The sequence below is a fragment of the Pelodiscus sinensis genome, chromosome 22 (assembly GCF_052426305.1).
Source record: "Pelodiscus sinensis isolate ZL-2025 chromosome 22, ASM5242630v1, whole genome shotgun sequence".
Taxonomy (NCBI): domain Eukaryota; kingdom Metazoa; phylum Chordata; order Testudines; family Trionychidae; genus Pelodiscus; species Pelodiscus sinensis.
In genome coordinates, this window is record NC_143073.1 from 10,054,937 (window position 1) to 10,071,988 (window position 17,052).

The 17,052-nt window shown below is 50.7% G+C and overlaps 1 protein-coding gene across 3 annotated transcripts in view; it reads left to right on the plus strand.

Moving 5' to 3' along the window:
- Positions 1-17,052, plus strand: part of ZNF687 (zinc finger protein 687) — a 52,615-nt gene that overhangs the window by 6,599 nt on the left and 28,964 nt on the right. Inside the window, exon 1 of one of the 3 annotated variants that reach the window (XM_075907667.2) lies at positions 1,072-2,991. The exons of the other annotated variants lie outside the window; for them this stretch is intronic. The gene's annotated coding sequence lies outside the window, so the exon portion shown is untranslated. Of the gene's footprint in view, positions 1-1,071; positions 2,992-17,052 lie in introns of those variants that run through there. 3 annotated transcript variants of the gene reach the window in all.

Sequence of the window (17,052 nt, forward strand, 5' to 3'; positions counted from 1 at the left end):
ATGAGGAGGTGCCCCAGCAACTTAGGTGCAGCCTGGGGGCATTCCTCACAAACTGCCCCCTGGGAGATGCTCACTTAATCCAATCATGGCCATGTCAGGAAACAATCAGAGCAAGACCAGGCTTTGTTGGGAGCCAAGTGCACTTACATTCTGTGCAAGCCCAGTGAGTCAGAGGAAGTGTAGCAAGGTCCTTGCCTCTGACTTGGATCCTGTGCCTCCAAATGCTCCTCTGGAAACACCTGGGGATGGAGACTTTCTGCCACTTGTCCTTTGAAGCCCCCACTCAACTGTAATTATTACTATTGGCACACGTGGGCCCGCACTGAAGCCTTCCTTTTGGGACTCCCAACATGTGCTTAAAAATATGAAACCCCAGGCCCTTTTCTGGGAGATCCAAGTCCTCCAGCTGGGAAGACGTGGCCCCAGGGAGATAAAGTGACTCTGCACATGATCACGGACGAGTTTGAAAACAACCGGGTGGTCAGTTTTCAGAGGGGCCTGACTCCTCGCCCTGCCACACAGGTCCCCTCAGCATACAGAGAGTGCTGCCCTAAACCACCTCCTTTGAGGTTGATCCCTTCCTCCTTCCGTCTCAGCCCAGGGAGGGAGCTTTTCTTAGAAAGCTCAGAATGTGTCTCCAGGTCTGTTTCATTTGCTGGTGCGGGGGAGATCTCTGCACCTCACCAGAAATGGTAGCCTAGATTAGCTGTAGCCCATGAAATAGAGGAAGAGTCATCCTTGGCCTGTGGAGGTTACGCCTCACAGAGCAGGCGCTCAGTGTGTTTTACACTGACAGTTTGATGATGGATTTTGTATTGAATTAGCAGCAAGAGCTGCACCTTTCTGCTTTACCACGGTTGGCGGCAGGGTCTCACGATATCTTTCCAGCTTGGCTGGGCCAGGCGAGTGCAAGAAACTCATTGGAGCACAGGCCGAAGTGTCAAGACACCTGGAGTCTGTTCTGACTGTTGCTATTTACCTGTGTCTCCAGAGCTGCATCTCCAGGCCTCCATTTCTTCATTCTCAGGGTGGAGGCTCTCCGGCGGGGGGGGGGGCCTGAAGCTGGTAAAGTATCTCTGTTAATACTGTCCCTGGTATAGGTGATGGTGATGGCAGGATATAGGAGAGACAAATTGAGGGAGATAATATCTTTGCTCAGCTTTTGAGTTTACAGAGCTCTTCAGAATGGCTTCAGTGTTTGAATTTAAAAAAAAAGGAAATTGCAGGTTAACCCTGAAAGTAGGGGAACTCCAGGTCTTTTGTGTGTGTGTGTGTGTTTTTCATCAACCAGGAAGAGCCAGCTTTGGCATAAAGATCATGGCTCATAAAAGCCCCTTGAACACTTGCTAAGTTGCTTTGCCTTAGAGTTGCTTAACAATGCCTTGGTTTTAACTAGCCTCTTGAGGTTTAATACTGCCCATCAAGGTGAATCGGCAGGGGAGGGGTCAGTTTACACCTTTGGGGATGCTGCTAATGGTTGTTTTTCCTGCAAGGCAGCTAGGAATCTCTTCACACAGTGTCTGTCTCCCAGCTCTTTTGCCCACCCACCCTTTCAGCTTGAGATCTTGCCATGAGATTGTGGTTTTAACTCCAAATTCTCTCTCCTGTATTTCTGCCCCTGCTAGTCTTGTTTGCCAGCTGTTTCTTTCCCCTGGGTTACACACTGCTTTACCCTTCTCTTTTATCTGGAGATAAAAGGGTCTTTTATCTGGGGATCTTAAAGCACTTTAAATCTTAATGATGCTCTATCTCCCACCCCTCCCTTTTTCTTTTTCCCCCCTCTTCTTCCCCTCTCCTATTTATACTGAGTTTTCCTATCCCCAACTCATAACTCCAGTCATCTGAAGAAGTGGGCTGTGCCCACAAAAGCTCATGATACCATCTACCTGTTTCGTTAGTCTGTAAAGTGCTACCAGACCGTTTGTTGTTTTTTAAATCTCTGTGAGGCTTAAATTTTAAAGATGGAGAAACTGGGGTGCACTGAAGTGAAGGGACCTGCTCCAGGTTGCCCTGCAGAGCTGGGGAACAGATCACAGGTGTTATGTTGTTTAACCTACCACGGGGAAGCCAGAGTGACTGTCCTGAGGAAACACTGCCTGACCTTCTTGAATATAGCCTTTCCTCCTGGCAAGAATGATACAATTCTCACTCTCTCACCTATATCCCCCCGCCTCCAACAAACTTGGCACAAACATATCAACTAGCATGCACACGCCCCCATCCCAAACCCAGCTGGGGTTTCCGTCACCCTGAAAAAGGAGAAGAGCTGGGGGAATTCCATGAGACCCACTAGGGACTTCATTACTGCTGTGGGTTTGAGGCGGGAGGTGCACAGATGCTGTGGTGAAGGGCAGCATGGGAAAACCCTAGCTAGCTGGGAATGGAATCCAGGCTTCCTGTGGTGTGTTGCTGTAATTCCCTTTCCTCGCCGTCTTCCCCCTTTTCCTGGTGCTGTCCCCTGTTTCAGTGAATGCTGCCTGACTGTATTAGAAGCCAAGAGACCTGGAATACCTGAGTTTCTCTCCCCTCCCCCATACGTCCAGCGTGCGTGATGTTGAACCTGCCAGCCTGAGCCAGGATGGACACCGTGCGTGCTGGATCCCAGCCCTGGCAGATGGCGAGGGAGGTGGAGCTCCTCCCACGATTAGTCGATGTTGCTGGGGGCAAGGCAGAAGGGGTGGCAGCGGAGGATTTGTGCATCTGATGGGTAGCTGCTGCGGTAAACCGTGGTCCGACCGCCTCCTAGCCAGGGCCGGCCTCCCAACGAGCCAGAGTTGTTCTGGGCTTGTTTTGCTGAGCTTCCCCTCCCACTGCAGCTGTCCCTGCTGAGTCCTGACCTCATGATGTCACACTGGGCGCAGAACATGTTGCTGCTGCTTGTTTAACCAGTGTGGCTTTCTCTCATCCCCCTCCCCTTTCCTCCATGTGAAACCTGAGCCCACTCTCTGGCCCTGCCTGGCTCCTCTGCTGTCCGGAGCTCCCTTCTAGCAGGTTAGTACTACATCGGGTGCCTGGTTCTGAAAACTAAGGGGTGACAAATCACATCACTGAAGATTTGCTAGATAAGCAAACCCTGATGAGATCGGGCAGGTTGAAAGTGAGAAATGCAGTGTTTGGGAAATCCCCAGTGAGGTGGGTTTTGAAATAGGTGCTGTGCTTTTGGAATAGGTTGTCAAGCCAGGGTGTATTCACACAAGGGTGTATTTGGGGTGTGCAGAACTCTACACCACAGCGATGAGGGTTCTTCCCTTAGCTGAATAGCAAGTGAAAATGGGGCTTCATGCATGGCATTGAAGGTGCTCTGATAGAGAACAGTCTTAACTGAAACGTTGGGTGAGAGCAAAAGAACTGGGATTTTGGTTCTGTACTTAGGTTTATCCCTGGATTGCTGTAACTTTGTGCTTCTCTTTCCCCATCCTTAAATGGGGTGGAATATTCCCCAGCTCTCATATAAAGCTTGTGAGACTTTTGTAAATCTGCAAATTAAAGGCGCTCTCGATGCACAAGGTGGTTTATAAATGGCATCTCTCCTCCAAAGCTTTGCTGAATCCCTTTTTGCTTTCTGTCTTAGCAGCCATAATTATAGCTCCCAAAAGGAGTAAAGTGGGGCGGGAAGAACTTTGAAGTTGAAGATCTTTAGAAGTTGTCCGGCAAGATGACTTGGCTCTTAAGTCGATGCTATAATGCATGTTCCTAGAGAAATCAACTAGGTGTGGCGTAATGCAGAAATCTTGGAATCCTTTAGTTGGCAGAGAGGAAAAAATATGGCTCAGGAACAGCTATGAGATTTGCAGGGCCTACCCATGAAGCCATAGTCATTTAATAATGAAAAAGCAGCAGTTTGGTCTAGTAGTCAGAGCTGGAGACAAGGGTATTAAAAAAGGCTTTTTACTCTGTTTGTGGATGCAGTTGTATTGGTATGAATGTGCTCATGTCAGCATAAGCTGTATTGATATAATATTGTCTACACCAGTGTTCTTAAACTATGTTCCATGGAACACTGGTGTTCCGTGAACGACTTGCAGGTGTGCCGTGACCTCATCTTTGTTTTTGTTACTTTGTTTTTGTCTTTTTTTTTTTTTTTGGTCTGACAACAATTTTTTAAAGAAAATTTTCATACGTGTTCCGCATTAAAAAAAAAAATTGTTTGGTGTTCCGTGATCTCAAAGTTTAAGAAACACTGGTCCACACTAGGGCTTTTCCCAGAATAGTGGTTTGTTTTTGTTTTTTTTAACATCACCTTCCTTCACTGATAGCTATGCTGGTAGCACATTTGAAAGTACACAGGCCTAGTTGTTAGGGCACCTGTGTTTTGCTCTTGGCTCTTCCCACCTTAGATTTTACAGGTGTGGTGGTAGCACACATTAGCTACCAGTGTGGAGAAGAGAATGTACACTTCAACATACACTAAATAGATCAAATTACTGGAGGTTTGTGGTTTGAGCTGTTTAAAATATACACCGCCTTGTTGTAAAAATTGGTGTAGATGTGGTTTACTTTAGCTGACACTATACCTTTAAATCCCACTCTGTACAAAGCCATAGACTTGCTGTTTGACTTTCCCTCCCCTTGCCTCAATTTCCCTGTCTGTAACATGGTCAAGGTTACAGTGTTCAAAATATTTATCTTACCGGGGAAAAAATCCACTAAAACAGCTTTTTGCATCTCCTGTTCTGCTGTTTTTGCAGAGCAGAGTGGCTAAGTGGTTAGAGTAAGGAACAGCAAGTTGGAAGATTCCTGACTCATGCAAACACTGTGAAAGAAGGATTAAATGCAAAGCCAGTTCCGATCGCGCCAGCTTTTGTGAAAACTTGTTTAAACTCCATTGGTCTTAAAATAAACCTAGAGTGTCCCTTTGATCTGAATGATATGTGTTAACCACACAATCCCGGTGAGGTACCTGCTCTGTACAGCATTCGGTGTTGCACTGTTTCAGCCATTTGCAGTTGCATGCTGGGAGAGCAAGGCTCTCTGCTTCTGTGGCAGATGTGCCCCCAAAGAGTTGAGCCTCCAGAACAAGGCTAAGCTTGTAGATCCTGTTGCATACACCAGACACTCCGGTTCCATCCCCACCCCCACTCCCTTGTCAGCACCAGCTGGGCACCATGTCAACAATTAGCATTGATCTTCATGTGAGCACAGCTTCAGGGGGCAATCTACCCCCAGAGAGGGGAATTAGAACAGCTGAGCACTGGCTGTTGCATAAAACAGCAGGGCTATTGCTTGCAGGAGTTTGTTTGTGTGTGGGGTGAGGAGTGAAATATGGAATAGCAAGGCCAGGTGCTTCGCTGCTCTGAGATTTCTCCCTTCCCCTCCTTCCCAGTTCAAGGCGGGTTGGCTAAAACATTGGCTGAGATTCTCAGCCGGGGAGAGAAATGATACAACACCTGACGCTAGTTTTGCTCATTAAAAACAGTTGCTCTTGAAGGTCCCAGAAAGGCTGGCGGAATTGTGTGTGTGTGTGGGGGGGGGAGGCTGTTAAAATAGCTCAAACAGCACTAGGAATGATTGAGAGAGGAATAGTTTGTCCAGCTCCTAATCTGGGTGTCTCTGCCAGGTAAATCTGACATTTTCTTTGGGGCTGCTTCCCTCCGCTCTTCCCCGCTCTCCCTAGCCGTATGCTCTTGAGGCCTGGGAGCAGTGGTCCAGGGGGAGCTGTACTAAAAGGGTTCTTCTGTGCCTCGGAAGCTAATCCATTTGTCACGTGATCTTCCGGCGCTCAGCCATTCCAGTTGGCCTTGGACACTGCGACAGGCAGGGCTGAAGGCCTGGGGGTGGGAGGGAAGCGTTCCAAATGGCGTTTAACAACTTCATTGAGAACTCTGTTTTCTGAGGGTTTTTTAAATGCTCTGGGGAGGCAGGACCCTGCATCCGTCAGGAAGGGGAGCAGTCGAAGCAGTTTTTAGAAACAGCAAGCCCTTTAAATAGCCCCACCGCTCGCAGTCTTTCTTTTTGTCTGAGCTTTGTGTCTCTCTGGCTGTCCCTGGCACTGACTCTCCGGCGCTGTCTCTGTTCTCTGTGCGCTGACTGGGGACTTAATGCTCCCAGCAATTCCAGAGCATCCGTGCACAAAGATGGCTTCTGTTGATAATCCCAAAGACTCCTCCTCTACTGGCATTTTTTAAAGGGAGGGAGAGTAGGGGGTGCTATCTCTAGCCAGCAGTCCTGGTTAAGCATAAAGTCACTTGCACTAAACCCACAGGCTGAGCAGCTGAAGGGGTGTTGGAAGCTTTACAGTGCGTCGGTGCGGAAAGCTGGCTAATATTAGTAGCAATGATTAGGGGTTAGATGCCAGGCTGGGACTCTTAACAGCCGGGGTCCTGCTTTGGGAAGTGGCTTAGAGTAGAGAGGATGGGTTCCATTCTCAGCCTTGCCATTGGCTTGATATGTGACATTGGGCAAATTCCTTCCTTCCTCGTGACTCAGTTTAGGGATGTAAAGGACTAATCACTCCCCACCCCCCTTGCTGCCTCTCTCAGAAAGAGGCAGCAAGGAGAGGGTGGAAGAGGTGGGGGTACTTCAAAGTGGCAGCACTGCGTGGAGCCAGGACCTGACCCTGGGCTCCACACGACGCTGCTGCTTGGAAACGCCCATGCAGCCTGGGGCCAGGTGAGGTGTCCCAAGGCTGCATGCGGCATTTCAAAGCAGCAGCGCTGCGTGGAGCCTGGAGTCAGTGGGGAAGTCCCCAAGCTCCACGCGGTGCTGCTGCTTTGAAATGCCGCGAGCAGCTTGACGCCGGACTCCTGTGGCGTTTCAAAGCAGCAGTGCTGCAGGGGGAGTCCTTTGCTGACCCCAGGCTCCATGAGGCGCTTCTGCATTTGAAGTGTAGCAACAGCCTTGGTCTGTTGCTACACTTCAAAGGCGGAGGCACCCTATGGACTAATCAAATGGTCGATGCAAAATGCATTGACTAGTCGATTAGTCAATTATTCACAATTTAAAGCCCTCGCTCAGTTCCTGTGTACGATAATGACACAAACTCCCCTTGGTAATATTTTCAGATGACACAGAAATGGAGGGAATGGTAAATAAGTCACAGGGACAGGTCAGTTCTCCAGAAGGATCTGCCTCGCTTGGGTGGGAGCTCATTTGAACTTGTTTTAACGTGGCCGAAGGCCAGGCCCAATATCTAGAAACAAAGAAAACCTAGAACCTGAAGAAGATGGAAAACTGTCTCCTGAAAAGGGTGTGGGGGGGGGGGGGGTGAACGTAAGCTCGGAGAGTTGTACTGTAGCTATGTGGGCAAATCTGATTCTTTGCTGTATGAACTGGGGAATATCAAGTAGAGCAGGAAGGGGGAACCTCTGGCCCGGGGGTCAGATGTGGCTCCTAGCTTGCCTGGATCTGGCCCTTGATGCTCAGGGGTCCCCCCAGCACTGGGGAGTCTGTGCTGGCACTCCAGCCCTCTTCCCCACTGCCGCTGCTCACCACAGGGCTGGAGCACACAATCTGCTAGCCTGCCCTCCCTCCCTCCTCCCCCCCCCCCCCCCCGCCACTCCTCCCGCAGCTCCGGTGTGTGTGAAGGGAATGTGAGGAGTGTCTTTCTCCTTTTCGGTCAGGGGCCACCATCTGTGAGGGTGTTTGGGTTTTTGGCTTCTCACTTGTGTGCGGGGCCCCAACTGATTTTTTTCTGTGGGTCAGTAGCCCCTGACCCAAAAAAAGGTTCCTTCCCTTGAAGCAGAGATAGGGAAGTGGCATTTCTTCATATGCAGCATCCATGAGACTCTAGTGTCTGCACTTACGCACTTAAATAAGGATGGTGACAGATTGGGAAAGGTTCAGAAAAGAAGCTGCAATAATGATTCAAGGCCTGGAAAAAATGCCTCTTAGAGGAAGACTAAAGAAACTCGGGGCTTGTGTGGGCTTCAAATATTAGAGCCAACTATGCTGTCCTGCTCCAGTGTAGAATTCTTCCCATCAGCATAAGTAATTCACCTTCCCAAGAGATGGTAGCGAGGTCAACAGAAGAATCCTAAAGAAACTAAAGAATCCTTCTGTTGACCAATTGGTGCTTGTGTGCACCCCCCTCCTCTTGGGGTGTTTTAGGTTTTATGCCCTCCCTGGGGGTCTCTTCTTTTACTTTTTTATATATTGTGTTTTAAAATTGTATAAGCCACCTCAAGGTAAATAGAGAGGCAGGGTCAAAACGTATTTTAAATAAATAATAATAAATAAATATCTCCACAGGGATTTAGATTGGTTTAATTGCACTGCTCAGAAGTGTAGATTTTCCACACCCCAACCAACATGGTTAAACAGATTTAATTTTCTAGTGTAGACCTGGCCTCAAGCTGTTTAGTTGATCCAAGAGGAATTTAAGGGGTGTGGCCCTCGACTGATTTTTCTGTGGGTCAGCGGCCCCCATCCAAAAAAGGTTCCCCACCTCTGGTCTACAAGTACCTACAAGAGAAGCTTTCTAAGAGTTCTTTAATCTAGTGAAAAAAGGAAAGCAAGATCCAGTGGCTAGAAAATAAAGCTAGACAAATTCAGAAGCTTCAACAGGGAGGATAATTTAATTTAGGGAAGGGGTGAATTTTCCCTTGCTTTGGGAGTCTTCAAATCAAGACTCTCTTTCTAAAAGATCTGTTGTAGCTCTACCAGAAGTTAGGTGAGAGTCTGGCCCATGTTTTTCCAGAGCCCAGACTGGCAAACTATTCAGACCTTCAGGTCTTGGAAGCTTTGTGTAAGTTACTTTTTTTTTTTAAAGGCCTTGAGTGAAAGGCACTGTGGGGGGACTTTCTAAAGCGCTCTGCATATTTTTGAAAATGTGGCTTCAAGTATTGCAGTGGGGCTGAAAGTCTGCCCTTGTTCCACATATGTAAATGGGACACAGCTCCTTTGAAATTCTGACCTTCTTTCTCTTAGCCTGTGGGGGAGATAGGTTTGCACCACTCTGCAGAAACACAGAGACTTAACCGCCTAACACAGTGGTCTCCAACCTTTTTATACCCGAGATCACTTTTTAAATGTCAGTGCAAGATCTACCCCACCCCTTCCTGGAGGCCCGGCCCTCTCTATTCCCCTCCTCTCCATCACTTGCTGTCCCCAGCCCTTACTCTCTCTTGGTTCAGGGAGGTGCAGGCTCTGGGGTGGGAAGGGATGAGAGATGCAAGTTCTGGGAGGGAATTTGGATGCCCGAGGAGGTGGAGAAGGAGATGCTGGCTCAGGGAGGGGGCTCCAGGCTGGAGAGTGTTGGGTTGCTGAGCAAGCGGCAGACTTGTGGATATTGGGATGCAGGAGTTCGGTATGTGAGGGGCTTGGCGCGGGTTTGTGGTGCGTGGATGGTGGAGGAGTGTTGTGGCACAAGACTGGGGATGTGGAGGGTGCAGGAGTTTAGGGATGTGGGGGGGGGGGTTCAGGGCAGGGGGTTCAAGTGTATGATGGGCTCTGGGTTGGAGTGGGGAGGGTGCAGGAGTGTTATGATCTGGCCAGATGGGGGCTTGTTGGCCAGGCTTCATTTTTAAATAAAATATGATGTCCAACACACAACTTTTCAACATTGTTGTTCTTTATGGGAGGGGTGAGGAACGTATTTTAGGTCAGGGGCCACTGACCCACAACAATGCGCAAAAAAACAAAACCCTCCAAAACCCCCAAGCCTCACTGATGTGCGTGCTTTCTGAGAAGTCGGATCTGGCACAGAGCTGCCGGACCTCTTCACCCCTCCCCCCGGCAGGAATCTGGTTTTGGCTCTAATTTTGTGAGGGGCAGGAGGCTGTAGCGCCAGTGCAGGCTCCCCGTTGCAGGTGGAAGGGAACACTGTGTCAAGATCGATTGGCAGTGCCTCCGCGATCGCGGTTGGTGACCACTGTCCTAACAGCATACGAGACTCAGGATCCCAGGACATCCCATAGGCAGGCGTGCAGCTTTGACTTCCTCAACCACCTCAGCCCTTCTGGGTTGTGGTGCTTACACCCCACCCATGCCTGAAGGGACGTGTCGGTTGATGATTGAGTGGGGCAGAAAGCAGGGTGTCTCCATATGTCTGGGTTTGAGAACTTTAATCTACCTCGTTGCTAGAAACACTGCAGCGCACCAGCGTAGGTCAGGGGTGGGCAATAATTTTTGATGGGGGGGGGCACCAAGACTGTGGAAAGTGGTCAAGGGCCGTGCTCTTCCACGATATTAATGGGGGAGGTAGGGATGTGAAGGACTAGTTGCTCCCCTCTCCCCTTGCTGCCTCTATCAGAAGGGGGGGGGGGAAGAGGAGGGGTACTTCAAAGCAGCAGCACCGTGTGGAGCCAGGGGCCAGACCCTGGGCTCCAGGCAGCACTGCCACTTTGAAAGGCTGCATGCAGCCCGGGGCCACCTGGGGTGTCCCCAGGCTGCACGGGGGTTTCCAAGTGGCAGCACCATGTGGAGCCCAGGATCAGCTGCGGACTCCCCCGCTGACCCCCAGCTCCGAGCGGCACTGCCACTTTAAAACGCTGTCTGGAGCCTAACGCTGGGCTCCCCGTTGCATTTCAAAGCGGTAGCCCTATCGGCTAATGGAATAGTTGATGCAAAATGCATTGACTATTTAATTAGTCAGTTACTCGCAATTTAACATCCCTAGGAGGAGGCAGCGCAGGGTCTGGGATGGAGGTTGGGTGCAGAAGGGAGCTTAGAGTGGGGCACTGGGGTGCAGAAAGCATTGTGGGGTCTGGGAGGGAGTTTGGGTGAAGGAGGAGGTTGTGGCCTGGAACAGGGGATTGGGGTGCACCGTAAGGAAGATAAGAGACGGGTAATTCGGTAACCATGTAGTCAATATGATTTGTTTCGACTTTACGATTCGTCAGTAAGGGAAGGCGCTCAGAAGGAGTTACTCCCGCTGTGGCTCTGCAGTCTAAATGCCCTAAGAGCTGGGTGCGCAGTCAGCCCGGCTCCTACTACATGTAAACTGCAGAGCCACAGCAGGGGTAGCTCCTGGACCTGGCATGGGCCAGAATTGAGCTGGGCTTGCTCTGATAGAGGCAGCAGCGTGGCAGGGGCAGGAGGGGACAAGTGGCACCATGAAGACAGTGCTGGGGAGAACAGGCTTTTAAGCCGTCTCCTCCCAGCCCTGGCTTCTGCTCCCCCCCCCCCCCCACTTACTGCCTCTGATGTAGAGGCGGGGGAGGGGGCAACGTGAGGACTTGACTCTACTACCCAAAAGCCTAGGCTTATTGGATAGTTGACTAATCGACTACTCTCTTACATCCCTAGTGCACAGTGAGGGAGGGGGTGTGAATGCAGGAGAGGATTCCGACCTGGAGGAAGGGTGTGAAAAGGGGTGTAGGATCTGGGATGGGGATGTTAATGTGGTATCATTTACATGATTAATCGATAAGCCTGGCTTAGGTGGGAGCCAGTGCTCATGGGAAGCTGGCTCTTAAGCCAGCTCTCTGTGCATGCTGGCTCCCATGGAACTGCCCCCTCCCCCGCCCCGTCTCCCACAGAGGCAGCAGTGCAGGGTGCAGGCAGGAGACAGTGTACACGGGAAGCCGACTTTCAAGCTGGCTCCCTCTGTGTACTGGCTCCGTGGAAGCGCCTGACCCCTCCCCTCACTCTGCCTCTGTTTCAGAGGTGGAGGGGGGGAGGCAGAAGCTGCTGGCTCCTGCCTGCTGCACTGCATAACGTCTAACTGTTGGATTTCAGCAGTTACACGTTTACTGAAGTAAACGATTGCTAACATCCCTAGTCTGCGAGGGAAGTATGACCCAGGACAGGGGATTGAGATGCATGGTCTGGGAGGGGGTATGGGTGCAGCAGTGGGGATGCACAAGGGTTTGGGTAACGGGGGACAGGGTTGCAAGGAAGGTGGGCTCGGGTGCTCAGGTGCAGGTTCTGACCAGGAGGCACTTATGTAGGCGGCTTCTCGCAAGCAGCCCAGTGGGAGCCTCAGGCGGACTCCCCCCTGCCTTCCACGCCCTTGCACACCACTCGGACGTAGCTGCGGGGGCCAGGTGCTCTCAGCATGCCACGAGCCTCTGGCAGGTGGGGGAGGGGCTTCATATACTGCTCCCACCCCCCAGCACAATCTGGTAGTTCCCATTGGCCAGCAGTGGGCAAATGGGAGCTGTCTGGGTTGTGCTTGTGGTGTAGGCAGTGTGTAAAACTCCATCCACCCCACATAGCACGTGGGCCCAGCAGCTGGCCACTTTGAGTGATGGCGGGTTGGATCCAGTGGTCTGGTGGGCCGGATCCAGCCCAGGGGCTGTATTTTGCCTGCTCTTGGTGTATGCTTTCCCTATAGCAGTGGGAGAAGTGCTCCTGTTGCTGTTATTAATCCACCTTCCTGAGAGGCAGTACTAGGGTGAGGGAAGAATTCTTCCATTGACGCAATGCTGGCTACACCAGAGGTTAGATTGGCTTAACTATATCACTCAGCAGCATGGATTTTTCTCATCATCCCTGAGAGATGTAGCTGGGTCCACCTAGCTTTTTAGACCTGGTTGTAGTTACTGTACATTTTTGCCCCACCCCTCTGCTATGGGGTTGGCCTCTAATCTGGCACATTTCCCCAGCTCTGCCTAACAGAGAGCAGCAGCCCGTGATCTGGGTTGTCTCCCTATTGCACTGTGTCCTTTGCACTCAGGATGTTAAATATCGGTTAATTGAATAGTGAGTAACCTCATGAATTCTTATCGGTTACTCGTCTATTCTGTAGTCCCCGGGGGCGGGGCCAGCAGCCAGTGCGCTCTGGCCTCACTCCCAAGGAGCCTCCTGCCACTCCGTGCTGCTGCCTCTGTATCAGAGGCAGCAGCGCAGGGTGCCAAGTGGGAGCTGGTCCACGAGGGGAGCTAGTTTAAAAACCTGCTCCCCTCGCGGACCAGCTGCCTGTCTCCCTGTGCTGCTGCCTCTGATAGAGGGAGCAGCGTGAGGTGGCAGCAACCCCGGTGTAGGGCAGGGTCTGAGCTCCCAAACCAGGCATGAGCCAGAACTGAGATGGGCTACGTGCCCGCTCACCTGGCTCCTAGTACACTTTAAATGCAGAGCTGCAACGGGGATAGGTCACGGACCCAGCGTGAACCAGGACTGAGCTGGGCTGCTGGCCAGCCTTCTAAAAAATTTACTGGTGAGGGGGAAGGGAAATGTGTGTAGTCTGTAACATTAACCTATAAGCTTTTGCTTATCAGTTAATCAACTATTCTGTTGCATCCCTGCTTTGCATACAGGCATTTCTGCTACCAGGATCTGGGGGAGCAGGCCATCCTTAGATGCTTGTCATTTCTGCTAACAGGCAGGGAGGGGGCCTGTTTGGAGGGTGGGGATAAAACGTGATTCTCCTTACAGAGCATTTTACAGAAGCGCCTTACTCATTACTGTGCATGCTGCCTATCCAACCAGCAATGGAGGTGAGGGGCTCATGGTTAATGTACGTGTGGACTAACCAGAAACCATATCCTTTGGCGTGAAAGTGAAAGCACAAACGGTCTCTGAAATTATCCGCAGGGGTCACTGTTAAGGGTTCCTCTGTTTCTCAGTTTGCGAGACTGACAGCAGTTGGCCACGGATGCAGTTGCGATCCAGACCATCCGAACCAAGCCCCGGTGCTGGGCACGCAGGCTGTTGTGTTTGCTGGGAAAAGTGGCTGAGTCCATCTCCATTTCAAAACCCACCACTTTGTCCCAGACAGAGTCAGACCGGCCTGTTCTCTGGTGTCTGTGTCCTGCGCTCTCTGGTGGCAGCTTGAGAACAGACCCAGGAGCTTTTAGATTTGAAATCTTACGTTGCTCTCTACTTAATTTTAACCCGGGGATCATGGTGCTTTGGGCGGGTTAGGGTGGTCTGGATCTGGGTTTTAATCCTGGTTCTGCCTCTCACTTTCTTAACTTCTCCCGTTTTCCGGTCTGTGCCTTGGAGAGTGCTCAGAGAGCCGCAGATTCACTGGTGTGCTAAGAACTAGTTCCTGAGCTGCACTGTGCCCTGGGCAGAGTACCTTTCAGCACCATTAGTGTTGCAAGACCCAAACTGTGCTGCAGTGGGGTCCCTCAAAATGATCAGCCTTGTGCTCACTGGGGAGAGGGGAAGGTGTATTTTTAGTCTCGTATTTAGCTAACTGTGCTACTGTCCTTGTGAAGACAAAGCAGTTTGTTTCCACATGAGTTAGCAGATTGTGGTAAACTTTAGGCTGTCCCATGGCAATTTGAGATAAAGATGGTTTGCTGCAATCTGCTATTGCATGTGGGAACGACAAACTGCCTTGTCTTCACCAGGATTTTACCATGCGCGTGTTAACTTGAGTTAAGGACACACCCTGTTTTCCTAGTGAAGACACAGGCACAGTTGCTGCAGTACAAATGAGATCTCTGGCTAGTGACTTCTAAGAACACACACAACCCCCCTGTGGTGGGTGGAGGAGAATTTCCCATTGACTCTAGACCACGCGGAAACACTCTTGTAATCAGCCCTGTGCAGTCAAAGATCCTCCCTAAAGAACAATTTCTTCAGGGAGTGATCAGTTGAAGAGCAGCTCTGGGAGCATGGAAGCGAGAAATGGTCTGTAAATGCCCCTTACTTTCTGTTTTAAACGGTGAGGTTTTCAAAAGTGATGGAAGGAAGTTAAAGTGGGGGGTATAGTCTCCTACAGTGGTGGGCAGGGCGTATTCAAAAAAAACAAACAAAGTTAAATCAGATGACACAGGAGAAAATAATGACTCTTTAGAAAGACCAGGACAACAAGGGGCAGAATTTTACTTAACTCTGCCTTTGAGCATAGAGAAATGAAATGCATGGGATTTTCTTTTCCCAGTGGAGATCATGTGCCCCTGCTTGTACAGAGACAAAACGCAAATTGTTTATAGTAGAATAAGTGGGAGTAAACTGCAAAGCGGATGTTTGGGCAGATGTTGTATAATTGGACTGAGGCATACATCAAAGTAGCATGCAGGTTGTGTGACACCAGGCCGAGTAATGACCGAGCTTGTCTGGGTAGCATAAAAGCCCATGGTAGATGTTTTATAAGCATTCTTTCATACATGACTTGCTGAGAATTCGCTGCGGGTGAGAAGCGATAACCCTGCTGACTTGTGTGTATCAGAGCTGGGATCTCATGGGCAGTGCTAGCTCCCAAGCTAGTTTCTCTCTCGGGTTTGTCCAGGGGGCTGTTCCATTGGGGCTCTTCCTTCCTCACAGTCCTGTCGGAGTGCCTTCCACTTGCGGATTGTAATGTGACCATCGTCTGTCATGGGAGGCTCCTTTCCCCAGGGCAACTCTTATGTACAGTGGCATGTTCTGTTTTGGCCGGGTTTTCTTTTTAAATGTTCCCTGCTGCGTTGTGTTTGTCAGGGAAGACGTGTTGAGAGAGTGCGGCTGGCACCTGTAGCAGGAGAGGGGGAGGTCTGGAATGGAGAATGTGTTCTACTGCCCAAGGAAGCTCTGGACGCCCACCGAGCTGTACCCTGGGGAGTAGAAAGTCCCTTTGGGTCTGAGGAACAGAGCTGCCGACTGGAGTCCCCATCTTGGAATTTCAGGTTCTCTTAGGTTATGTAGGTGGCAGCAGAGAGATGCTGGCTCTGCTTGGCAGTAGTGGAATAGCTGAGGTAGAACAGGTGGCAGCTCAGGTTAGCTGTCCGAGTGCGTATACTGGGTGGGTTTGCCGCCTGTCTCCCCCAGCTACGCTAGCTCACACGGAGCTCCCCTGTGTCTGGTGACCCAGGCTGCGAAGCTGCTCCCTGCTGCAGTACAGGTGTCTTACGTTTGCCCAGGCTGGGCCATCGAGCGCGTCGAACGGGACGACGGCTCGCAGGTGAGTTGGTTCTGGTTACTCGAGCTGTGTCCAATGCCGCTTTTCAGAATTGGTGGGGATGTCTCTCACCTTCCCCCATGTCAGAGTTGCTGGTCATAAAATCCCTCCGGGTTGGTTTTTCTTTCCCATGCCCACGGGCAGATACCTGTTCCCAGTAAGAGAGAAGCTGCGTGTACAGGGGAGCGCTCTGTAACCTTGTGTTTATATTTGATGGTGCGGGCACAGCTAAACTACAAGTCCAGGGAGCATGTTGAATCTGTTCTGGGGGAGAATTTCCCTAAACAAGTCCTTGCTTTGTGAGCACAGGCAAGCTGCCGGTTTTCTCCAGGGCATCTTTCTGTGCAACAGCCTCCTTCTCTCCTCTCTTGACTGTAAATAATCAGACCCTGCCAAACTAGGGCTAAGGAATCGTTAGTTGAAAAGCAAACTTCCATGCAGAATCGTTACTGGGGCTAAGAGAGCCAGTGTGGCAAATTCTGGAGCGCAAGTGTTACATGCAGCGGTCCCTGATCCCGACTCATAGAAATCCCACTTCTTTTCATCACAGCCCTTCTGCAGAGAGGTCTGATAGGGCCTCGCCTCCCCTCTCACTTACGACATCTCTGCATTGTCACCAGTCATGGCTGGAGGAACATCATGTGGTCTCTTGAAACCTGATTGTAAGGGTTTAATCACAGAGGAGGTCTCCTCTCTTGCTAATGAAATCCCCTCTGTTCCTACTCCTGTCCAGGACAGAGTAGGTCCCTCCATTATCTTCTAGTGCTGTGATGTCCAACACGCTAGCCACGAGCCACATGTGGCCATTTGGCTGGTTGAGCGTGGCTAGTTGGCTGTAGCAGTAGCCACTCTATTTACATTTTGAGAATAATGTGGCTAGTTTGCTATAGCAATAGCCACCTGAACTTGTTGGGACACCAGGGTTCTAGTGACTCTCTATCTAATCTGCTTGTAAAAGTCTCAGGAGACAGGGCTCCTAATCCCTGAGGAGAGGACTCCAGAGCCTTAATAAGTCTCCGTGTCAGGGACGTGGTTCTGCTGTTGGTTTAAATTTTCCCTTTTGTCATTTCAGTCCGTTCTCTGTTGCCCCTGGTGCCTCCCGGCCGTTTCCTTTCCTCACATCTAAGCCCTTCCTGATCTCGTAGACTGCAATCCAGTCCCCTGCCCTGCATGGCTTTTCATGCTCGTCCCTTTCAAGTGTAACGAGGACTCAGAACCAACTGTTTGCCACACTCGCCACCTTCATTTGCGCCTCTTCTGATACAAATGCCAGACTTCTAGGGCAGTGTTCTTCACTGCAAGGCCTGCGAGCCGGCAGCGGCTCCTATGGGGCAGTGGGACTGCTG